At 39.8% G+C, this 25532-nt stretch overlaps 1 long non-coding RNA gene across 1 annotated transcript in view; it reads left to right on the forward strand.

Moving 5' to 3' along the window:
• Positions 1–19691, forward strand: part of LOC115279478 — a 54738-nt gene extending 35047 nt beyond the window's left edge. The window contains exon 3 of the long non-coding RNA XR_003903461.1: positions 19427–19691. This is a non-coding gene — a long non-coding RNA (uncharacterized LOC115279478). The remainder of the gene's footprint in view (positions 1–19426) is intronic.
• The last annotated feature ends 5841 nt before the right edge of the window (positions 19692–25532 follow it).

Here is a 25532-nt window from a genome sequence, read left to right on the forward strand (position 1 = left end):
TTTTCTCCAGTTAGACTGGAGACTTGGAAGTAAGCGAGACATATTGAATCGGGGTGGGGGCTGCTCTTCTCTCTTTAGCCACAGCCCACATGCTGATGGCGCAAGTACCTCTGTGCTTTTGTGAAAAGTGTGTGATTTACTGACAAACAGAAAGATATCATCTATATTTCTATTACTCCACTTTTCTAAGAGGTGAGCATTAACATGTGCCTGCATTTTATCTTTTAAAGTTTATTTATTTATATTGAGAGAGAGAGAGAGTGAGGAAATGGCAGAGAGAAAAGAAGAGAGAGAATCCCAAGCAAGCTCCATTCTGTCAGCACAGAGCCTGATGTAGGGGTCAAACTCATGAATTATGAGATCATGACCTGAGCTGAAATCAAGAGTGGGACACTTAACTGACTGAGACACCAAGGCACCCTATGACTGCATTTAAAAAAAAGAAATTGGGGCACCTGGGTGGCTCAGTCGTTTAAACATCTGTCATCTGCTCAGGTCATGATCTCACGGTTTGTGGGTTTGAGCTCTGCATCGGGCTCTATGCTGACAGCTAGCTCAGAGCCTAGAGCCTGCTTCAGATTCCGTATCTCCCTCTCTCTGACTCTCCCCTGCTCCCACTGTCTCTCAAAAATAAATTTAAAAAAATAAAAAATTTTAAAAAAGTAAGAAATTGTGGGACACCTGGGTGGCTCAGTCAGTGGTGAAATCCAGGAGAGTTACTGAGGGAGGCCCACAGGCTGGTAGTGCCAGGAGAACCCAGCTGGATCTCATATTATCTCTGCCCATATTATTACCATTTCTCCCACCATATTATTTCTGGGCGGCAACTGTGATGTTGGGCAGTACGCTGCAATTCTTTTTACTGTTACGTTGAATTGGCCATGACATGCTACTTTCCCTTTCTCACCATTCATAAACTACAGCCCTGATAGAGGACCTGAATTTTAGGACAATGATCTCTCCACTGGGATATGGTACGTATATTGTGTCATTTGCTTGGACTGGTTGCTGCTGCATCACGATGGCTGAAGTGAAGGAGTGACAGAAGACAAAACCATCTTTTGTCTAGGGGAGGGCTGTGCTGATTTTGGCTCTCCCATTACCAGAGACAAAGTTGGCCATTCACACATCCATCAAGAACGCCTTTGTTTATTGGTTGACAGATGCTTTGATTGTGACTTGCAGTTAGTGGACAGACTAGTTCAAGCGGTCATGTGTGAATTCACACAGAAAGTGACCATTCAATTTAAGGGTTCTATGAACATCTTACAAAGCTTATCTGTTGGTCAGAGTTCATTTGCTTTGGATGATTAAAACGAAATCTCCCTTCTTGTAAGCCCAGGGTGAAATAGCTGGTGTTAGCTCTTTAATATGTGAACTAAGAACTTTCCTGACAGGCAGGCAAGAGTCTGATTTCCTCCCATTGATCCTCCTGAGAAGAAAATAATTAAAATGACCATCACGAACATACAGATTTACAAGACAAACTCAAACAAGGAAGCAAATGAAGATTTTTATCAGAATAATGTTTTTATTAGCATAAATTTTATAGTGGTAAGATAGCAAACTTGAAAACACGTCACTTATTTTCCCTTTAGTAATAAACTAACATACATAAAAAATAGAAACGCTGCCTTGACAGATTCTAAATGCTTTTTGACTTTTTATCTTATTTTTGATATATGTAATACAACTTTTTACATTTTTTAATTTTTTATGTTTATTTATTATTTAGAGAGAGAGAGAAACAAAGCATGAGTGGGGGAGGGGCAGAGAGAGAGGGAGACACAGAATCCGAAGCAGGTTCTAGGCTCTGAGCTGTCAGCCCAGAGCTTGATGCGGGGCTCGAACCCATGAATGGTGAGATCATGACCTGAGTTGAAGTTGGACGCCCAACCAACTGAGCCACCCAGGTGCCCCTTTACATTTTACAGTAAACTTTATATTTTGGAACAATTTTAAGTTTACAGTAAACTTGCTCAGAAAGTATAGAGACTTCCCATAAAGTCCCCACCTCAGCCCCAAACCCTCAATGAACCCCTCACAACCACTTATCTTTTTACTATTGCTATAGTTTTTCCTACTTTAGATGTCGTGTAGTTGAAATCATCCAGCAGGGAACCTTTTCAGATTGGAGTTTCTTACGTAGCAAAGGCCTTTAAGTTTCCTCTGTGCCTTTTCATGGCTTGAGAGCTCATTTCTTTTTATCACTGACTAATGTTTGGTTGTCTGCAAGTACCCCAGTTTGTTTATTCAGAACAAAATTGTTATTATGAAATAGTTGTAAAATAGTATTTCAGTGTATGATACATAGATTAGTACACTAACTTTATTTCTGCAACATGGCATATGGTGCTAATCTTTTTATAACCTATATGAACTCACATGTTTATTTGTGAAAGAGAAGTCTTTTCCAGGAACTCCGTCTTTATCATCACTGGGAATCACCAACCTTTCTCTCCCCTTCCTTTGGTTTCTTCACCAGAGCAAGTCCTTGTGCTGAATTGAGCTTTTCCCTCCGGGGTTTCCCCTAGTTTTCTCCTCACTTCAACATGACCCTCTGGATGATTCTATATTGTTTTCACTGGTGTACTAAATACCTAAACTAATAGTTTCTTTACAACTCACAACTTAGTTGATAATTCACAGCATTTGCTCCGTTGAGTAACTTTTCTTTGGAGACATCCTTCTGTCGGGTTTTATCTATCTTCTAGGGATCTTTGTCAGCTTCTGTTGAATTTATTCCACGTCCCCTGACTGCCTTCCTCAATAGTGATGATCTCTGAAATCTGTCACCAGCTACCTCCTCATTCTCGCAGCCTCAAGTCTATGCTGAAGCTGAAAAGATTCAGCGCAAGATGATAAACTGACATCCAGGCCAGTAGACAAGATACAGGATCATAAAGCAAAATAAGACACAGTTAAGATCTCTTGGAGCTTTTGGACAAGTAGTAGATAAGAGAACTAGGCTCCCCCTGTTTTTAAGCAATCAATTGTTTCTCCCATCCCATCCACTCCAGGGTGATTATGGTTATTCCAAGCTCTGCTGAGCTTCTGACTTCCTCTTGACTGGGATATCATCCACTATGATGGCTTTTCCTTGGGGTCTTAAAGTATTAAAATCGTCACATTTTCCCCCATTTTTTCCGGATATCTGCATCTCACTGGTCTGCTACATTTCAATGACAAAATACTAACATCCTTATCTCTAGATTCATACCCCAGGCAAAGATTCACCCTTCTCTAAGCTGCCCTACCTCACACCCCATCACCTCACTATATGGCACCCCCTTGCCATCACAGTCCCCTCCAAAACAACCTCCTGGTTGTCCCTCATGGAATCTTGGTTGGTACCTAATTTCCCATTCTGGGAGAAATCCACAAAATCACAAACAAACAGATTTCCCATAAGAATGATTAGTTTTGCCTACAATCAAGCAATGTTGGATTTGAACATAGTATTTTGTTCCAACTTTGCATTTTGAAAATTTTATGAAAATCCTACTTGGTGATTATAGGCCCTATCCCTTTCCCACTGGACAGTAACACACGTGCAAAGTAAGACACGTACATGTTTTACCTTTTGAAATTATACATGTTGAAGCAAAGAAGGAGCCTACTTAGTAACTGTGAGCAAAAAAATAGTCAACGTCACATTGAGGCTGGAGTCAGCACGGCTCCAAAAAGCAGCCTCTCATCTCGTTTTTTTCCTTATCCTTCCACTGCTGCGACACCCTGCCCCCCAAGAAAACCACTTTCCCATTCTCCTTCCCATGTCAAACACCGAGGGTACCGGTCTTGACAGTTAGCTGAGTGACACCCATTCTCAGCCTTAGGAACAACATTCAGAATTTGTCACAGTGACGTTCTGTGGCATCTCCCTGGCCATCAAGCCCTTGTCCCCACATTTTGGTCATGCCCCCTTACCCTATTAAACTCATTTCACTCAATCCTTCCATCTGACTATGTAGTAGATGCACACATACAAAAATAAATGAGGCTGAGGGAAGACGATATAAGAGTCTATCTCTTATTTCTGCCAAGTACCTAAATGATGCTGATGGCATTTTCCTTTGTGGCTTATGTACAATTCTCCTATATTCTCCTATTGTAAAGTCACGGTATCTGCAGACGACTTCCACAAGTTGTCTCGATATTTATTGCCCGTGCTGCAATCCCTTAGGCTGAAACCATTCTGCCCTGTTACCAAATGGATGACGGTTCCTCACAATCCTTTCCAAGCTAGGTGCAGAATCAAGTGTAAGAGACCCAAGTTTCTTACAGAGGTTTGGCTCTGGCACAAGGATTTTATTCTTTTGTTGTTTGCCAAGTATTTTCCATAAAAAAATATTTTCTTTCTTGTCTCTACCTGTCTGTTCCCTGAGGTCAAACCTCTAAAAATGTATTGAAAGCTGCCCAGCTTAAAGAGATACACCGTTGGAATGCAACAACATATGTGCATAATTTCAGCTGTGAAAATGTCAACTGTAAGGGAAGTTAGCAGTTGAATACTTGCTGGGCATTTGAGTCCTCAGTTTAGGTGGGTGGGCAGTGTGAAAAGCCATTTATATAAAATGGTAGATGTAAGGACATGTGTCAAAAACATAAGAAAAAAACACTTTTAAATGTAAAATAGTTGTCATTTTATTAGATTAAAAACTCAATCTGGGGGCGTGTGGATGGCTCAGTTGGTTAAGCGTCCAACATTGGCTCAGGTCAGGATCTCGTGGTTTGTGAGCTCAGAGCCTGGAGCCTGCTTCAGATTCTGGGTTTCCCTCTCTCTGTCCTTCTCCTGCTCATGCTCTGTTTCTCTCTCTCTCTCTCTCTCTCTCTCTCTCTCTCTTTCTCAAAAATAAACATTAAAAAATAAAAATAAAAACCTTCAATCTGGACAAAAAGGCATTTAGCATTGAGCTGTCTACATTGGATGTTACCATGAGCAGACATATTATGCCTTTGAAAATGTTGATTGTCAAGAAACATCATTATCTTAGCAAATCTGTGTGTGCATATTGGAACATTACCGTATTAGCATTCATTTAATTGAAAGCAATCTCATCATTATTCATTGATACATACTTTTAAATGAGGGCAATTATTTTCTCAGCAAGGGATCATTATGGAGGATGCATAAATTATATTATCTTTCCTTGAGCTATAGGCAATTGCATCAAAGGAAACTGAGGTGAGGCTGCTTCTCCAGGTATGGTGCAGGATTAGAGGCACCAGGAATCTTAAAAGTGAGCCTTTCCCTGGCTGGTTTCTAGAGAAGATGAAATGTGCCATGTGTTGGCAGAATTATTTAATTCCTGTTCTGTTGGAACTTGCTGGCATTTGCCATTATCTGGGCAAGTTGTTTGTCTTTGCTGTTTGTTTTATTGAGGTATACTTGATACGCAACATTATTAGTTTCAGGTGTAAAGCATAGTGGTAATCACCACAATAAGTCTAAGTACCATCTGTCACCATACAAAGTTATAAAACCTTTCTGCCTGCTGTAAGAACTTTTAAAGATTTACTCTTAAATACATAATACATAATACAGTATCATTGACAATAGTCACCATATTGAGCACTACATTCTTAAGACTTATTTATTGTATAACTGGAATTTTGTATCTCTTGAACCCTTTTACCCCTTTTACCCAGTCCCCCAAGTTCCCCTCCACCCCCGGCAACTACCAATCTGTTCTGTGTATCTATGTATTTTGTTTTGTCCATTCATTTGTTTTATTTTTTAGATTCTGCAAAGAAGCAAAGCATATGGTGTTTGTCTTTCTCTGTGTGACTTATTACACTTAGCATACTATGCTCTAGGTCCATCTGTGTTGTGACTCATGGCAAGATTTTATCATTTGTCATGGCTGAGTCATATGCATTGTATCTTTATACATTCATCTTCTTCATTCACTCACTGATGGATACTTAGATTGTTTCCATTCTGCAGCAAATAGAGGGGTGCAGATATCTTTTTGAATTGGTGTTTTTTTATTTTTAAATATTTTTAATGTTTATTTATTTTTCATACACAGAGACAGAGCATGAGTAAGGGAGGAGCAGAGAGACAGGGAGACACAGAATCCGAAGTAGGGTCCAGGCTCTGAGCTCAGAACAGAGCCTGACATGGGGCTTGAACCCATGAACAATGAGATTATGACCTGAGCCGAAGCTGGAGGCTTAATCAACAGAGCCACCCAGGCACCCGGTGTTTTGTTTTCTTAAGATAAATACCTGGAAGTGGAATTGTTGACTCCTCTGGTAGTTTTGTTTTCAATTTTTTGGAGGAAACTTCATGCTGTTTTCCACAGTGTAATCCCACCAATAATTCCCTTTTCTCCATATCCTAACCAAACCTTGTTCTTTCTTGTCTTTTTAAGCCATTTAAACAGATATGAAGTGGTATCTCAGTGATTTTAATTTACATTTCCCTAATGATTGGTGATGCTGAGCTTCTTGTCATGTGCCGATTGGCCATAAGAATGTCTTCCTTGAATAAATGTCTATCAAAATCCTCTGCCCATTTTTGAATTGGGGTTTTGTTGTTGTTGTTGAGTCGTATGAGTTCTTTATAGATTTTGGATACCAAACCCTTATCAGATATATGAATTGCGAACCTTCAGTAGGTTGGCTTTTTATTGTGTTGATTGGTCCCTTTACTGTGAAGAAGCTTTTTTTGTTTGAGACAGTCCTACTTATTTATTTTTTGCTTTTGTTGTCATCATTATCTGGTTTGTGTAAGTTTTTTAGAGTAACATTAATTCATTGATACGTTTTATGCCTCAACATTAGAATTCTTTGTGTATGGGTTTCACCTCCTTAGAGCAGCTTCTGGAAAGAGAATAAATACAATTTCTGTCAAGCACTCTGAAGTACCACTCGAACCTCCTTTAGTTTGTACTGGCTTGGTACACAGCCCTCAATGAAGCTATTTAAAAGAAAGAGAACATTTCAGGAGAAAAACTTTCTTTTTTCTTAATTTGAGAGAAAATTAAGAATGTCTGGAAATTAGATTTGCCAGAGGAAATATCTTCTGAACCCTGACTTTACATCCCACTGAAAAACGATGGCTAGAACTTAATAAGCCCAGCCTGTCAGTCACCATCTGCGCCCCAGTGGAGAGAGAGCTCCCACTAAATGAAATAAAAAACTAATTTATTTAAATTTCCTGTTGTGTTCTGAAATTGCTTTCTATTACTTCTGTAGAATTTCATAGTCTGCTAAGAAAGGATATAAATTTTTGGTTAGGAATTCAGTTTAGCAATATCCACAGGAATGTTCCAACACTTCTTCCCATTCTTTCTGAAAACATCCTCTTTATATACTGCGTAAGTAATGACCTTGAGAAACAATTTTTATCCTATGAAAAGAGGATATATGAAAATCTCCAGGCCGTCACAAAGTAAAAATAAATCAAAAGCTCATGTTTTTTCACAGTAAACTATAGTAATTGAAAATAAACACCACTATACACATTTCCCGTCTCCATTTCCTTAAAGATACTGGCCTTGACCTCTAATAGCTTAGAATTTGAAATAATATAGAGATTAGAGAATTTTCTCTAAAAAACAATGCATGAGAGAAGAATATATCATACTTTCAGAAGAAGCTCTAGAAACTTACTGTAATCCCTTCCACACTTTTCTATCTCTGTGACATGTTTTGGTTACTGATGTTTTATCTCTACCATTGACCTCTCCATTTACTGAGAAACACATTAATACAAGAGACAAAAAGTCATGTTTAATAGCATTTGACATGGCCTTTCAAGTAAGCTAGCTAGTTTTTCTAAATTCCCTTAGAAAACTTCTAAGAACTTTTTCTCCTAATTGAAACAATATCACTGACTTTTGAGAAATGTTGGAGGAACCCAGCTCACAGAAATCAATTCCTTAATCTCACTGAAAGAAACCTTTCCCCTTCCATTATTTTTTTCTTGGAAGACTGAGAGCCCATTGGGAGGGACCAATATTATTCCAATTTTAAGTGGGAAATTTTCCACAAGACCCATTACTATACGGATGAATGGTAAGCAATTAAAAAAAAAAGGTGGTCAAACAAAACAGGCTACAATCTCATCCTAGAGATGACCAGCTTTTATTCAAAGCACAAACCCTCCTAAAAATCCCCAGCAGGGAGACAGAAGACCTTTAAGCCAGAATGTGCAGTGGCCTTCTTGCCTCTTGCTGAACTTGGACCTCTGCCCCATCTGGCTCTGTGTTCAGAAACTGCCCATGACTTGTGGTTAGGATGGGAGACTCTAAAGCCAGAATGAAAAATAAGATGCAAGTAAAAAAAAGGAATAATATGGGGCGCCTGAGTGGCTCAGTCAGTTAAGCACCCGATTTTAGCTCGGGTCATGATCTTGCAATTTGTGAGTCGAGACCCGCTTCAGGTTCTGTGCTGACAGCTCAGAGCCTGGAGGCTGTTTCAGATTCTGTATCTCCCTCTCTCTCCATCCATCTCCACCTGTCACCTCGCACTCTGTCTCTCTCTGTCTCAAAAATATAAAAACATTAAAAAAAATTTTTAATAAATAAATAATGAAGATGCAGGCAAAAATGTATTTTCAGAGTTAAGGAAGCCAGGATTTATAGGGGAGCAGTGATGTATCCATGATTACACAACTCACTGCTTGGATATTTAGCAAGTAAGAAAACTTCTGACAAGTTTCTTGAGGGTAGCAACTTTAATTTCTTTGTGGAATCTGAGACAAGACTTTAACCACTGGGCCATTTCTCTACCTATCAGTATGGCGGAGGGAACGTTAATGAGCAACCATTTCTAACGTATATTCTTCCACTTATTATTTGTTAGTTAGGCCTCAGCACTATACTGGAAAGAAGGATGCAATGATAAGAAAGACCTAAGAAAACAGTAATAGAGAAATAGATTATAAAGCCTTTTATCCATGTATTAAGTCAAGATTTATCGAACATATATCATGTGTCAGTCTCTGATGTAGGCACTGGCAATGAAGTCCTGGACAGACAAACAAGACCCTTAATTCTTTAAGATCTTATTTTTTTATGGGGAAACCGAAGTAAGCCAATTAGTGTCGCAAAGCGAGAGCATCACCATGGAGGTTAGTCTTAGAGGGATAGTAGTGGGATGTGAATTGCAGGGAAAAGGAAATTCGTGATGCTTTGGATTAGGAAACTGTGCTTCCTTGGGAAGGTGACATTTGAGCTGAGACCTAACAATTAAAAGGAATCATCCATGCAAGGACACGATGGTAGAGCATGGCATGTAGAGAGAATGCAGGAGAGTCATAGCCTGGAGAAACCTTGACATCTTTAAGCAGCAGAAGAGAAGCCAAGAGTCTGGCACTCATGGGTAACACAGGCCCCAGCTACCACCTCCATCTCCTTGCACATATCCGTATAGTTGCCACGAGCTACCTTTTTATATTTAAATTAACAAACCAAACTTTGCAATAGAAAATAAGATTGTATTTATTCACGGTAAGCGCTTACTCTCCTTTCCCATGCCATTGCTCTGGTCCATGTCTCCTGGTCTCAACCCAAGCTCACTGCAGTGGTTTCCTGTGTACATGCCCTTCCTCAGTACAGTCAACTGGAATTCCAGGTAAAATTCCCAGCCTTTTACTACTCAAAAGTATATCATTCTTTACAGTAACCTAATCCAAAAGCCTGATTCTACCATTGACGTTCTTTCTCAAATAGACTTCCAATATCAATCTCATTCTTTTTTTTCCCCAAAGTGTATTTTCCCCAAAGTCTTTATTTTGAAAGAGAGTGTGTGAGCAGGGGAGGGGCAGAGAGTGAGAATCCCAAGCAGGCTCCATACTCTCAGGACAGAGCCCAATCTGGGGTTGAACCATGAACCGTGAGATCATGACCTGAGCTGAAACCAAGAGTTGGACATTTAACCAACTGAGTCACCCAGGGGTCCTGCAACATCAGCCTCCTTCCTGACAGGCATCCCCTGGCCTTCTAACAGGCAGTGATTTGCTCTCTCTGTACACACCACATTATCCATTTCTGTCACTTTGATCATGTCATTCTCCCCTGCTCAGAATACCCTTGTTTCTCATTTCTAAATCAAAACACTTCCCAGCGTTTAAACTTTCACTCAAATTACACCACCTTCATAAACGACCCTCCAGGGGTGCCTGGGTGGTTCAGTTAGTTAAGTGGCCAACTTCAGCTCTGGTCATGATCTTACAGTTCATGAGTTTGAGCCCTGTGTTAGTCTCTGAGTTGATAGCTCAGAGCCTGGATCTTGCTTTGGATTCTCTTTTTCCCTCTCTCTCTGCCCCTCCCCTGTGCTCGCTCGCTCTCTCTCTCTCTCTCTCTCTCTCTCTCTCTCTCTCTCAAAAATAAATAAACATTAAATTTTTTTTACTTAAAAAAATAAATGACTTTCCAATCACTTCAGTGACTTGGAAATCTGGCTGTGCCATTGTAGAATGTCTTCTCCTTATTTTTTATTTTTAAAGTAATGCTACAATTAAACCTTAGGATCTGTTCTTAAAAATCTTTACAATTCTGCTAAATGGAACCCTGGTTCTGCTTAAAAAACATCTCCAAATATGTGCCAACGCCTGTTGATATGAAGTGAATAGACTTTCTGTCAGTTTATTTATTATGAGCTTATGGCCTGAAATAAACTTTTTTTGGTGACTGACATGGTGCTTCTCTACATTGGATTTTATATTCAACAGTACATTGGACTCGACAGGCTTATGTTGCTGATTTAAACCTGCCACATCTGCTGGTGATGGAGGCCATTCAAAAGCTACTAGCTGCTGAAAAGAACAAGAGATTATCATCATCTCCTTTCAGGGCTAAATGTTTTCCAAAAATAATTGAAGGTATTTTCTTAAAGTCAGTTGTGAGATTGGAAACTGGTTTGAATTATATTGTTCTCAAATCATTGTGGGTTATATTTCTTGCACAAAGATGGGAAAGAGAAAGCATTATTGCATATGGAGAAAACAACTAACTTTTGACATTTAATTTCTTTCTTCCTGAAAAATGGTAACTCTTTCTGTTTCTAAATTATACTAGACAAAATGATAAGCAACTGCCTGGAACAAATACATTCTGAATTTCCCATCATCAGAGTCCACAAAAAAAAAAAAAACGAATAAAAATAAAAAAGAGCATGGAAGCAAACTATAAAGAGTTCTATGTGTGGCCCAACATCTTGGTTTCTTGTTATGCTCATGCTGAGTACTTTGTGGCCTGGTGCCAGTAGTCATGAAGGCTCTGATGTGGTGGTCAGTTAGCCAGCCAGCCCAGTACTTGATTAAAAAAAAAAAACAAAAAAAACCCAAGAAATGGATTCTGAGTCTGTGAGAGTCAGTGGACATTGTCTCATTCTATATTCACCAGAGTCATAATAGGACCAGTCATTAACCTTGGTCTTGTGGGGAGGTCAGTGCAAAACCACCCCCAGTAGTATCAGAGTAGGAGGGTTGGGAGTGTTTACAATACAGTGGAAAGTCATCTGCTCATGAACTTAAAGCTAGCATACAACTCCCAGGACCTTGTCCACTCCTCAGTCCTCTCTTCGTTCCCCTTCCATCCTTATTGCCAGGATGCTCTTCTATTTCCTGACTGCTAGCACCTCATTTTCAGTGCTTTACCTTGGTCTTGGCATCATTTCAAGATCTAAGTTGTTTGTTTGGTTTTTAATGTCCTCTCATTTACTCAAAACATGCCATTTATTCATTTAAATGGAGGAAAGACGTCACACCTTGAGTTGTGATGCTAACCCAATGAACCGACTAGAGGTGAGGTGAAGAACTTCTGTTACTTTTCAGACAACACTCTGAACAGAGAAGATTACCCTCTAAAGAGAAGAATAGGAATTTTAGGGCCAGGACCTCGGTAAGAGGTACATTTTACAAAGACTTTAGAATTTTTATTTAGATTGGACCTTCTTGAAATTATACTATGTAGGCAGGTATCTGTTCTGCTAAACCATAAAGTCCATCCTGAAGGGCATATTTCCATCATTTTAGGCAAAATGTATTCCATATGATTTTTGACAAGTTGCAGGGGTTAAGCTCAACCCAATGATCTGAACTTGACTGGGTTGGTCGTAAGATCTGAAAATAGTTGGTAAAAACAAATTGCATAAAACAGAAAGACTAGAACAAGGGGAAGGGTGGGGAGAAGACAAAAGAGGAGGGTTTTATTTGGCTAAAAGAAGTTTAAGAAAGTTTCCCTGTATGCATGGAATTTTTACATTAGTTATCCTAAGCTAGGTATGTTAATAAATATTACACAGATTTTTTCCATTCTTTCAAATTAAAATGATCTTACCTTTGGAATTATAAATTACTTGGGGTCATGAATGGATATTAAGGTATAAGAACATGGTGAGACTTATTAGAAAGGGTCTTGAACTTTACAAGACATGATCCTCTTGGATCACTTGTTGAGGGAAGCCAGCTGCCAAGGCACAAGGCCATTCAAGCAGTCATTGGAGAAGACCAGGAGGTGAGGGACAGACCTCCACACACAACCACCACCAATTTGCCGGAAATGTGGATTGAGCCACCTTGGAATTCAATCTTCTGACTCTGGTCAAGCCTTTGGATGGCAGCAGTGTGTGACAGTTTGGCAGCAAACTTAGAAGTGAGTCTGAGCCAAATATTCCCAACCAACTCTCCTGAACTCCTGGCCCAGGGTCATGGTAAGAAAAGTCTTACCATGCTCATTGTTGTCTTAAACAAGTAAGTTTTTGAGGTCATTTGTATGGACAAGAAAAAAGTTTCAGAAGCATGGCTGTAGAAAGGAAAGAAGAGACGGGGAGGAGACTGGCTAAAGAAAGGTTTACATTTCAGGAAAGGTTATTTGTACAGAGTTGCCAGATATATGACAGCAAATACCTGGTTATCAGGATATCACTGTGGACTTCTCACAATTTACCTGAATTTTTTACCCAAAACCAAATCGCATGGGTTGAGAAATAGATGATGACACAGAGGAAGCAGATGCCTTTATTTTATTTTTAAATATGACTTACCTGTTTTTCAAGTGCTAGTTACCTTACCACATTTTTCATCAGCGGGATCCCATGGAGGATGGAGTAGCAATTTGAGACACCTTATTGTGGGGGGAAATTACAGGTTACCAATCGTTCCAAGATGCCACAAGGAAACACTTCCCTGTGAGGCAGTGCACATTCTACCCCCGGAAGAATCTAAATGGAGATTGTCTATCTCCCAGGGATTTTACGAGGGATCTTGTCTTTGGTGTCAGATTATTTTCCCCAAAGTCCTTCATTTCTAAAACACGTGTCACAGATTTAAAAAAGTCTCAGAATAAGTGCACAGTAAGTAGTTGTCAAACGAATCAAGCTATCAAAATCTAGCTACCTTGCCCTTCAAATACATAGGGTTTTTTTACATTCTATCCAAAGCTTTTGTGTTTAGTTTTAATGCAATGTCACTCTAGTGAGCAGAATTGTTTTTTGATGTATAACTTTCAGCAAGTATTTTTAATGTTAATTTAGTGAAGTAAGCAGTTTGGCATCCATTGGTATAAATGTATCCATTGGAAAAAATGAATTTTTAAAGCCTCTGTATCACGTGGAAGACAGAAAAGGCTAGTATACCAGGCAAATGTGACATTATTCTTATAAATCTCCACAAGGCATATTTTTCATCCCATGCTCATATGTTAGACAAGAGAAGTTAGAGAATTGAAGACAGTTTAACAGCTCAACTGTTTTTTGTTTTGGTTTGTTTCTCATCACCTTATGCTGACAAGGATTTCCAGATTACCTCCAGCTGCATTGTCAAGGAAAACTTTGATAAATAAATTTGCACAAGGGGATAGATTGATTCATTTAAAGAGCAGTAACCATGTTTCCCTCACTATAGCATCCTCAAAAGGAAAATTTCATAGATCTGTGGTTGATCTTAACAAATATATGTTATTTCATTCATAATGTTTAAAGGCAATTAAACCCTATTGAATGCTGAAAATGAACTGAGAGTTGAAGGGGAAGGGGGAGGGGGGAAAAGAGGTGGTGGTGATGGTGGAGGGCACTTATGGGGAAGAGCACTGGGTGTTGTATGGAAAACAATTTGACAATAAAATATTGAAAAAAAAATAATAAAGGCAATTAAAGCACATTTAAGGAAGGGCTCCTCTCAGAGCCTCAGAGCCTGTGAGGCTTGTAAGTGGAACATGGGTACATACAGGTCTGTTATGGAAGACTTTTCATAACCTAATGTGACCCATTTCAAGATTTCCTGAAATTGCAATGCCTACCATCGGCTTTAAAACTTCTTACATACTACTAATGGCCTCCTCTGATAAATTACACTTGGACATTTATTCACCTTATGCCCTAGGGCAACAATCCTCAAACTGAGGTACATTTATCTTTGGAGTTACACAAATATTTTTCAAGGTTTTGGGGTGCCTGGGTGGCTCAGTCGGTTAAGTGACTGACTTCAGCTCGGGTCATGATCTCACAGTTTGTGAGCCCCCCCATCGGGCTCCGTGATGAATGCTTGCTCAGAGCCTGGAGCCTCCTTCAGATTCTGTCTCCCTCTCTCTCTGCCCCTCCCTTGCTCACACTCTGTCTCACACTGTCTCTCAAAAATAAATAAGTATAAAAAAATTAAAACAAAAACAACAAAAAGCAAATAAAAGAATGAATTTCTGTACCTGTATCTTTTTATAGGTACTCTTCCTAAAATGCATCTGCCTGCTGGCAGGTTAGGAAACCATCCCTTTTTCCACTTTCTCTTGTGTGGTTCTCTCTGGTTCCTTTATAGAAGAAAGATATACTGTAAATCTGGATTCAAAATCGTTCATTGTGCCTGGACTGCTAAGTCATCTGGGATACATAGGATAGCCCCCAAACACACCATTAACCTCTAATTAAGTGCCATAATTCTAATATCTTTTTCTAACATACATATTTCTGATAAAAGGAAAGCTTGACTTTAAAAGTGAGCTATTTTACTCCTTCTTGGGATGCTCCCCGTTCAGTCACTGTACGTTACTGAGTGAGGGATGAGAGTCATAAACTGTTATTTAATGTCGTCTGTTTCCCAGAGACCGCATTGCTCCCCGGGAGAGGCCATGAGGACCAGGCAGAGAGAATGTCAGGAAGCAGTACTGAAGGCAGTGCTGAAAAGTAGTCCCGAGGGTCAGTACTGAGGAGGAATACTGAGAAGTACTGAGGAGCAATGCCGAAGAGCAGTCCTGAAGGGCAGTAGTACTAGCAGTAGCGGTAGTGGTAAGGGGAAGTTCTGAGGGCCAGTGCTGAGAGGTAGTACCAAGGAGCAAGGCACTGTGGTTCCCTTCCCTTTCTCTCCACTGATCGTCTGTTTAACTGAGACTTCAGATGTGGAAATGCTTTAGTTGTCGTTAAGAATCCATTGAACACATTTATCCAAATTGAAATGAGCCAAACTTTCAGACACAATGTAAGTAAGGATGATTCCTCTGACTTGTCTACAATCAGATGGTTTTGGTTGGATGGGGGGTGGGGGGGTTACTGAATAAATTTGGAGCATGAAGTTTTCATGGAAACTGTCCTCAAAGCAAATAAGTATATTTTGTATATTTAAAAATGTGAAGGATTTGTGTATTTTCTAACTCTTTCTGAAAAAAAAAGAAAAAGTTTAAGTAGGTGCCTGTCTGTCAAAGAGATGTTTTTGGTATAGGTCCCAGAGGCTGAGGAAGTGAACTGCTAAGGACTGGTGACAAATCCTCTTTGGGTGAAGTAGTTTTTACACACTTGTTTTCAGTAAATAAAAGTTTAAACTAGCTGAGTCACTAGGACTTAATTGCCTCACCAACTGATAGAGGAATTAAAATAGTCGTTGATCACAGAGAGCTTTGTGGACACTGTAATCCAGAAGGAGTTCAAAAATTGGGTAAGATTCCTAAAATAAGATTCTATGTATTTCTCGAATTATTTATATACATGACCAAGATATTTTGGTATCAATGAATAATTATCAATGAATTGATGCTGAAGCCTGCCTTCCCATACCAATAAATAATTTTCTTCCAGAAATATATGAACTAATATTTAAAAGCAACAGCTACTATCAGTATTTGTTACTATTACCATGCCCACTCATAACAACAACAATAATAATAATAGTAATAATAACAGGGGCACCTACATGCCTTAGTTGCTTAAGCCTCCAACTCTTGATCTCAGCTCAGATCTTGATTTCAGGGTGGTGGGTCCAAGCCCTGCATTGGGCTACATCCTGGGCACAAAGCCCACTTAAAAAATTGTAATAATAATAAAATAATGGTAATAATAAGTAAATATAGAATAAATCTAATTTTTCATGGCTGTGGTCACAGAAAATGAGAAAATTAATTTATGTAAGTGTATTTTTTATTATTATAATTTTTAATGTTTTTATTATTTATCTTTGAGAGGCAAAGAAAGCAAGCAGGGGAGGGACAGGGGGAGAGGAAGACACAGAATCTGAAACAGGCTCCAGGCTCTGAGCTGTCAGCACAGAGCCCGATGTGGGGTGTGAACCCACAAACTGTGAGATCATGTCCTGAGCTGAAGTCTTAACCTCCTGAGCCACCCAGGCGCCCCTGTGTAAGTAGGACATGGTGACCAATAGAAGAGTATCTTGCACAGAAACATATTACATGAGGATACAGTTCCTGTGAAATATGGAGAATGTTAATATAACTTCAAAGAGAAAAAGTAATGTAAAATTTTCATCTGTTGAAAAACTTTTTCAACTGTGTTTTAAATGGTTGATGGTTGGTATCAAATTACTATGGTAATTATATTCAATAAATGCATTTAAGTGGTTTATGAACATTTCATTTAAAGTCATTAGTACTTATAATAGTGAAGAAATTACACCTCATAATTACCTAATTTATGATGAACTTTTAAATGTTCCCTAAAAATATTCAATGGTGTATTATTTTCCATGTTTCCTTTAGAAAGCACATAGTAAACCATTTTGAAGATCACTGACTTAGAATATAGGCTCATGATTCCTTTTACGGGATCAAATGTTTCCAAGAAGGTTCGGGCAGTAGCTAGATGTAGTCCTGTGGCTGTCGGGAGAGGCACCTCGAGGGTACTGTGACATCAGAGCCTGGGGTCACATTCTAGCTTACAGTTTAATTTACAAACTGTGTGATGATGGACAAGTTAGCGAACCTCTTATCCTGTTCCCACCAATCTGATGACTGATGTCCAGCAGGGACAAGAGAAGATTGCGTTAAATAACAGGTCAAGTCCAGATGATGTCCAGGATACCAGCATTGCTCACAGAGAGTGGGTCATAAAAAGATCTATTAAATGGGTCAACTCAGAGTTTCTCTATGAAAAGGTCATTATTTTTTAGTTTTAAGCCTCAATTGGTTTTAATAGTTTTCATTTTCACTTTTCTTGGAATACAAGATTAAGTTTCTCGCTCTGATTTGTGTTTTTTTGTTGTTGCTGTTGTTTCTTGTGCAGTGTTATCTCCAAAACTAAAATGCTAATAAGGGATAATACATGGAAATTCTACTTGTTTTTAGTGTAGAGACGGTCAAACATAAGGAAAGGAAAGCGGGAAAGGTGTTATATTTCTTTATAGCCTGAAACATGGACATTAAAAATAATGCCCTCACATTGGCACTGCCAGTAACAAATATGCAGTTTATTAAAATGGACACCCATCAAAGTGAAAAAGTGGAGGAAGTATAGCAACATAGACAACTGAGACCCTTGAGACCAAGAACAAAGAGTAAAGCCCTCTGCCTTAGGCAGCAAAGGACAGTTCTCACTCTCAGATGACAAGTGTCTTGGTCAGTGAAGTTAAGATGCAAGACATTTATGGCCACAAGAAAAGGACTCACCCTAGCACCCTCTCCTCCAGGAACTGTGGCCAGATCACCCTCACATCCAGTGAATCAAACCAATAACTCATTCATGACAGGGCAGGCCTAGAACATACAGACTACGGTTCTGAGATGACAGCAGAATTACACACCAGTGTAATCAATGTGTCTCCCAACTTCCTCAGGTCAGAGTGAAGAACAATGGACAGAAAAGATTAAATGGTCAGTCCTCAAGGTCAGGGAGTGAGCCTTATTTGTTTCTATGGTTCCAGATCTAACACTGATAGAGTTTATTTAGGAAGTGCCTGCTCATTAAATAGGTGCTAAAGTGGACTGACCCTCTTGCCGGCAAGAGGGGGAGTCGGGGTAAGCCACATGCATACAACTCTGAGAAACACAGGAGAGATTCTGGAAGTGTAACACCAAAGCCCAGAATTTCTGCCTCTTCCAGTATTCCTTCCTCAGTATCTATGTAAAAGGAAAGTCAGATTTTAAACAAGATCATATTAGTTTGGACATCCTCTTAAGGATGTTATTGAGATTTCCTATTTATTACCCAAGTGTGAATGTCATTTAATCATTGCCTTGGTTCACTCCAGGGCCAAATTCAAGCAGGATGACAAAGGGCAAAGATCCTTAGAATCAAACAACCCTGGAATAACTCTGACTTTTTATCATTGTGTGATCTTAAGCTAATTACTTAACTTCTGATTTGTGTTTCTTCACCTGTAAATTAGAGCTAAAGATAACTATTAGAGAGGTTTTATAAGGATTTAAGATACAGAATAGCACATAGCCACTTAATGAACAGGAGTGCAGGATCAAATGTTTTCATTGGTTTTGAGGTCATGCTAAGATGTGCACACTGTCTCAGAAAATGTTTTGGCCAATACCTCTAGTCATGAAACACTGAGCAAATGTAAATCAGATTTATTTCCGTATATTAAATGAGTCTATGAGATCATCAAAGAGTTTAAGCTATCCACTCACTTCATTAAAAATAAGTCGGAAGATGAGTTCATTCATGTACAACAACCCGATAAAACTTGCTGAAAAAAATCAGTATGACATATTCTAATGACATCATTTTATGATCTATTACCAAGTGCCCATTTATGCCACGAGGACTGGGGTGGGAAGCGTATCTGAGCATATCAAACTTAAATTGTCTCTAAAAGCAGAGTATGAGGCTTGAAGGTTGGAGGAAGAACATCATTTTTTGATTTAAAAGAAAAATCAGAAAATAGAGATAAACGGTGAAGGATTTCATAAATCCTAGACCTATTCCTGGCTCAGTTTGAGAATGTTGAGGGGAATTACCACCTTTCTCGCCAAGACACAAGTGGACAATTCTCCTAACCATCTGGAAAGTCGGTCTTGGAAATGTCCTAAAATTGCTCTTGATGGCATTTTAAGTGCTATATCAAATATTTGAATTTTCAAGTGAAAGGCAAGGGCTCTTTATTGAGTTTGGCTCTTGCCCTTGGTCAAATAAAAGCAAACAACAACAAAAAACCAAAATTCTTTACTTCACATTTATTTCCTATTTAAAGAAATTCCACTTTGTTCTGTGCAGTTCAGAAAAACTCGAATTACCTTTTATTTTGTAGATGAAACAACAAATTCTATGGCTGTTGACGCTGGTTGCTGACCTGACCATTTTCATCCCAGGAGGCTCCTGTGAAGTCGAACGACACCATTGTTTTGTCAGTAAGGAACAAACAAAAGAGCAACAGATAGATAAAACCGTCGCTTCATTCAAAGTTGCCACAAACAGTAAATAGTCATTTGCTTTTTTGGACTAAAAATCTGACCTTGAAATTTGAGGTCAAGATAATGTTGGAACCACAGAGAATAAAATAAGTTGCTGAATAACCCAAATGGCATAATGATTAACCCTTCTATCAACAGCTTGGTATTCAGAATCCTAGAAACATCTCAGAGCCTCATTCTACTTACCACTGGATGAAAATACCTTTCTCTCGTATTTCATCACATTTTCTAACATTACATATTTTTGTGATATTAAAAATAAATTTAGCTAAATAATAATGGATGGTTAAAAATGAAGCTTTTTTTGTTAAAGAAAGATTAATGAGGGGCCTGGGTGGCTCACTCAGTTAAGGGTCTGATTTCGGCTCATGATCTCGCAGCCATGAGTTCGAGCCCCTCATCAGGCTCTGTGCTCTCAGCTCAGAGCCTGGAGCCTGTTCAGATCCATCTCTCCCTCTTTCTCTGGCCCTCCTATCCTTGTGCTAGCTCTCTCTTCTTCAAAATTAAATAAATATTTAAAAAAAATTTTAATGTTAATGCATTCGGATAATACATGCAAAAGATAGAGTCCATTGAGTTCATAGTGGTTTGGTAAGATGACTACTGAAGTTTATATGAGAGTATTATCTAGCAATATTGAGGAGAAGCCCACTATCCTCCAGTAGTCCAGCAGAGATGTATAGCTATGGATAGAAATAGATTTTCTTTAGGAGGTAAGAGAGCCGCTGTCTCTGGAATGCTTCATTCCTGAATCAGAAGAAATGCCCCTGCACAATAATCGTATAAATGCAGACAGTGCCCACTCCACACTTACTTCTGACTGATCCTTTGATTCAGAAAAAAAATAGTTAACAATTCTCTAGAATATCTCCAGAAATCTGGTGGGCTTGATTATTAACACTTCATCTGTTCCTTCAGCACTTAGACATGCTGCTGGATAAAATAGCCTTTAAAATCCTAGCTCATCCCCAAGAAAAGGGAAGAGAATCCTCATAAGGCAGAAAAAGAGAGTAAAAACAACAACAGCAGCAACAACAAAAGGAACTGATTCCTTGAGATTTTCCAGACCTAGTGACTGGAAAGGGGATTCGGTTTATTGGTCACACAAGGACTAAGTGCCAGACCTTGGCCCCAAAGAGGTGGGTGTTAGAATTGACTCTCTACCTGCTCCTAGTAAAAGATACATGGTCTGTGAAAGAGCAGAATAGGATTGAGATCTCGCCTGAGGTCCAGGGAGAAGAAAAGAACTGTTTACAGTCTTTGCCCAGGGTTAAGATAAACATAAAGAAGTCTTGGAAGAGAATTTGAATCTATGGGCTTGTCTTCATTTTAACTGGGATTCCACTTTATTTTGTTTTATTATTTTTTAAAAATATTTTTGAAGGAGAGAGAGAAACAGAGCACAAGCAGAGGTGGGGCAGAGAGAGAGGGAAACACAGAATCCAAAGCAGGTGCCAGGCTCTGAGCTGTCAGCATGGAGCCTGAAGCAGGGCTTGAACTCCTGAAATGTTGAGATCATGACCTGAGCCAAAATTGGCTGCTTATCCAACTGAGTTACCCAGGCACTGCAAAATGTTGATTTATTCTTGAAGGAGAGAGACAGAGCACTAGCAGGAGAGAGGCATAGAGAGAAAGAGACACAGAATCCAAAGCAGGCACCAGGCTCTGAGCTGTCAGCACAGAGCCTGACACAGGCTTGAACTCCTGAACTATTGAGATCACGACCTGAGCAGAAGTCAGACGCTTAACTGACTGAGCCACCCAGGTGCCCTGGGATTCCACTTTATCATTGTGGCTAAAGATCTCCCAACTGTGACCACGAATTCTTCCAGATTGGTGATATCCCAGGGATACCTATCAGAAACAAACGCAAAATGTTTTCAGAGGAACACAGTTTCAACCTTTCCTATATAAGATCTCCACAGAGAAATAGCAATTAAATCTGCTTTCATTTATTGAAGACTAATTTGACTTCATGGATGCCAATAGTTGTCAATCTTTGTCAAGTTCCCAACACACTTGTGGGAATCAATAGACTTCCTTCTAAAATTCTTCTAAGGCAGTAAATTTCCATGAAGGTTAAGGGTCTCCACACTTTTAGATAGAAGATGGAATGAAGAGGGTTTCGTTGTTTGACACATGCAAACACACACACACACACACACACACACACACACACACACACACATTTCTAAATCTAATATGCTCCCTCCTAATGAATAGTCAATTAAATCTTTAATATGCAAGAGGATGTCATAGAAATTAAATCCAGGAAATTCTGGGCTCACTGACGCCATCCTTCTCTGTTCTTGCTATCTTTCCTTCTCTCCTCTCTCTCCTCTTTCCTCTCCTCCTGCCTTCTCTCCTTCCTTCCTGCTTTTTCCAATGTACACAGGAGCTTTGAAACTTAGTGGATTTTTTTCTTATTTTCTTACAATAAAAATCTATGGCAACAGCTACAGTGATGGAAAATGTCTGCTATTTCTTCACAGTTTAAACCTTTGATGCTTTTCGAAGTATGTTTATTTGGAAAGAGCATGATGTAAAAATCTAGAGTCACTGGTCAAATCCATGGAAAAACTAGCTAGCCTTCCCCTGGCTCACTGTGTTGAGAGTCATCTTTTATTTTTTTCTCTCCTTCCTTCTTTTCTTCTCTTTTCTGTCTTAACTCCATTAGAAACAATTCTAAGGCAGTGAAACAATAAGTTGATGAGGCAATTGCAAATATAAAAATAGAGAAAGAAAAACAAAATAGAGACCAAATGTGAGGCTGGCACATAGAATCCCTATATTGAAATTTAGCTGTCCTCCAGGTAGATCACCATGAACCCTCCGAGTTCCACAAGGAATCAAACTAAAGGCTGTGGATGGAGACAGCTTCAAGGTACAGCACCAGGCTTAGGTCCGAAGCCCCTTTATACTCTGGAAAACACAACTCAAACGTGACTAGTCCCCAAAGGGCATTCGCTCCTATGCCTCCATTAAAGAACTTAGCTCTTCCTCACTCCCCACCTCACACCCCACCAGAATAACTCCACAGTTAACTAGTAAATACTCTACATTTTATTGAAGATTTCGTGGGGAGACTAAGAAAAGTTAAATTGTAACTATATACACAACTTAAGGAAAGTTCTCTTTAGAACATATGTTTACCCCTACAAAAATGTTTTTACGTGTCAGGTGACAAATTTCCAAATCATTTTCAGGGTGGGCTTAAGCTCTGAGAGACTGTGATGTCTAAAAATAATGGTAGTAACCACCAAGGGTGTAGCGTAGAGCAACATGAATCTTAATCTTAATTGTTTCCTGGTGACTTAACCTTGGCATTGTATGTGCCAATCTATGGCAATGTCTGGTCATGTTCTATTTGCAGTCCATGCCCCATCAGTCTAAACCATCAGGTATTTCTTCCAAACCTGCAAAGACATGGCCCTGTGGTAGTGCTGTGGCCGGTTTGAAGAGGGATTGGGGCCATGAAGGAACTTGCAGTGTGGTCAGGGAGATGACGATGTACAAAAGAAATAACTGGGAAACAGCACAGCAAACGTGGCTAATAGAGTGCCAGGCAGGGTTGTGCGTGTTGCACAGTGACGTCTACTCCCTAAGAGCAATTGTCCTGCAGACGTGTGTGATCAGAAGGTTTGCCGGTACCACAGACACAGGAGTGTGCAGATAGGGGAGAGCTCGGTGACTGTGAATTTCCTTCTGTGGGCATTGCAGGTAGATTACCAGAAGTATCCACCCTCTGACTGTTGCCCGAGGCTCACCTACGGTTGAGAGACACATAGATCTGTGGCAGAAAAAGAGATCCTTTTCTTCTTGTGCTTCTACCGCCTAGGGATGCAGGTGCCTGTCATGAGGGGATTTGTTTCCGTACACACTGTATGCTATTTTCTCGTATTCTAGTGAGTTTCAGTTCCACAGAGCTTCTGCTGATCTGAACACTTAGGATCATGCTATATCGTTCACAAAAGATGACAAAGAGAGGGACCTATGAGATTTGTGGTGTGGGGGCAGATGCTCCTCGTATTTTACTAGGGATAGACTTCTAGGAACAGAAAAACTGCCCTCCATCTCGATGGCTATGCATTGACTCTGTGATAGAAGCATGCGCTGTCTACCTTTTAAAAGATTTCTTAGGTTCTCATCAATGAACAGCTACTAAGGGCCCATTGGTAATGCAGCTTTATCCCCTTATCTTGAGGTCTTTTTCTTGTGTTCCAATGCATTTAACTCTTTCTAAAAACTGTTTCTTTATTTATTTTGAGAGAGAAAGTGTGAGGCAGGTGAGGCAGGAGAGAGAGAGAGAGAGAGAGAGAGAGAGAGAGAGAGAGAGAGAGAGAGAGAGAGAGAGAGAGAGAGAGAGAAAGAGAGAAAATCCCAAGCGGGCTCCGAGGTGTTGACTCCTGGCTCAATCTCGTGAACCCTGAGATCATGAGCTGAGCCAAAATCAAGAGTTGGACGTGTAACTTGCATGAGCCTCCCTGGCACCTTCAATGCATTTAACCCTTTAAAGTCTGTCTTAGATGCTTCCTGCATCCCAAAGCCCTTCCTGACCACTCATTCTCTATATAACCATTTCTTCTCTGGAATTTTCTGAGATCACTTTACCTCTTTGATGCCACTTAGCATAATCTGTCTTGCAGTGTAATCATTGACTTTGTCTCAACCGTCCATGAGCTTTTTGTTACCTAAGGACAGGAACAAGGGAGTCATTTTTGGAATAACCCGAGTTGCCAGCATAATGGACAGAGCACAGTGGTTAAAATCATTTCAAATTGAATTGAAACTTTTTAAAACGATCTCTTATGAGTCTGTGCTTCTCAATACAAAGCTCTCTTCTTTCCAGCATTCGGAAGGATTCTGTGTTGCCCCACCCAGAGCCCCATTCAGGAACAGAAGCCTCTTGCCCCATCTGCTGGGAGTCCTCCTAAGTGCCATCGTGTCAGGAATTAGCTTAGTCACTGAGCACTTTCTTGCCCAGGTCACACCCATTCTGAGGGAGCTGGCCCCCAGTTGGCCAGGGGACATAAAGGTGTGGCATTCTGACTTCCTTTAGAGCTCCACTGAGTCATCTGACTTCAGAATGCACATAGGATTGGCCCCAGTGATGGCATCACAGCTGGTCTCTTCTCTCTTCTTAATCCTACTTCCTTCCCTTCCGTGTGTATTTATCCCAAGAGCACTGCCCATAAACCTCCTATCTATTAACGGTTTTGTCTGTCAGTCCCCTGATCACGGAACATAGTCTGAAAAAAGCAAAAGTATGTCATGGCTTTTATTTTCTCAGGTACCTCTCCCCAGACTCATGAGGAGAGTGGATGGACTAAGGGTCTGATATTCTCATAATGATGTTCTATGTGGTGGCCCAGGAATTAAAAACTATATATATTTTAATATTTCTTTTATTTTTGAGAGAGAGACAGAGCATATCTGAAGAGGGGCAAAAAGAGAGAGGGAGCACAGAATCCGAAGCAGGCTCCAGGCTCTGAGCTGTCAGCACAGAGCCCAATGCAGGGCTTGAACCCATGAAACTTGAGATCGAGACCTGAGCTAAAGTTGGACACTTACCTGACTGAGCCACCATGGCGCCCCGGCCTTTTGTTTAATACTCCAAGTTTTCTGCTTATCCTTATTTTTTTTCTGGAAATAAATGCAATAGATGGTTGGTGGAAGAAGCAAAACTACAGTTCTGGTTCTCCTGGGCCTTGTTTAAGTTAACTTTTCAAAACAAATAGTCTGTTCAAGGACATCCAGATGGCCTACAGGCACATGAAACGATGCTCAACATCACTCATCTTTAGGGAAACACAAATCAAAACCACACTGAGATACCACCTCACGCCAGTCAGAGTGGCTAAAATGAACAAATCAAGAGACTATGGATGCTGGTGAGGGTGTGGAGAGACGGGCACCTCCTACACTGTTGGTGGGAATGTAAAC

Source organism: Suricata suricatta, chromosome 15, assembly GCF_006229205.1.
Source record: "Suricata suricatta isolate VVHF042 chromosome 15, meerkat_22Aug2017_6uvM2_HiC, whole genome shotgun sequence".
Classification (NCBI taxonomy): Eukaryota; Metazoa; Chordata; class Mammalia; order Carnivora; family Herpestidae; genus Suricata; species Suricata suricatta.